The sequence below is a fragment of the Microtus ochrogaster genome, linkage group LG4 (genome assembly GCF_000317375.1).
Source record: "Microtus ochrogaster isolate Prairie Vole_2 linkage group LG4, MicOch1.0, whole genome shotgun sequence".
NCBI lineage: Eukaryota > Metazoa > Chordata > Mammalia > Rodentia > Cricetidae > Microtus > Microtus ochrogaster.
In genome coordinates, this window is record NC_022030.1 from 27,581,735 (window position 1) to 27,582,629 (window position 895).

The window sequence follows — 895 nt, forward strand, 5'->3', positions numbered from 1 at the left end:
CTATCTATCATCTATCTGCCTGCTTGTCTGCCTTTCTCTTTAAAGCAGGTTTTAACATATATTGTTGAGGAAACATGTTTATTTAAACAGCATCGAGAAGAATGTAGAAAATTCTGGAAAATCACTATGTCTATGAAAATAATGAAATTAGAGTCCAATAATATTTTGAGAACAGTCTGTTAATTAAATAATTTCTTTGTATAAACTGTTGTTCAGAAATGAGGATGGGTGATGTAGGTAAATTGAGCCCATTGTAAGGAAAATAGCTGAAATCCCAGTGACAGGATACTATCTTTCTGTCTACTTTGATTGTACAAAATTACACTTCACATATTATATGTAAATATAAAGCTTTTTTCAATTAGTAAAAATATTTTTGCTTTTATAAATATATTTAATGTCATATTTGTCTGTCTTTGCATTGTTTTGTTCAATTAATAATGTAATCTTTTAATTTTTTTTCTAGGGAAAATGCATGAACATCTCATATTATTTATCTTTTGTTAACTTGCAGATCTGATTTAAAAATAAATCAAATAACCAGGTAAAAAAACCAAAGAAAATGAGCACCCATTTCTCCATAAAGGTGAACTACAAATTCAGCTTAATGAATACAATTGCACAGTCAGTTATAATATTAAGTTTCAGGTGACAGAAATAGTCTTTCCCAGAGACTAAATTACTTCATTTGATGGTTTAAGAATAGGAAAAGCAGCTTCTTTACTCATTAACCAACAACGCCTATATTGTTCAACTCTGTTTTGTGTTTGTGGTGTTTTATAATGATGATGTCAGTATTCCAGCCCTCTAATGATAGGAAGAAGGTTGATTATTTTAGGTTGCTATGTGGGTATCCTATCTTTGGCTTCTGAAAATGGTACCTGTGACTGACTAT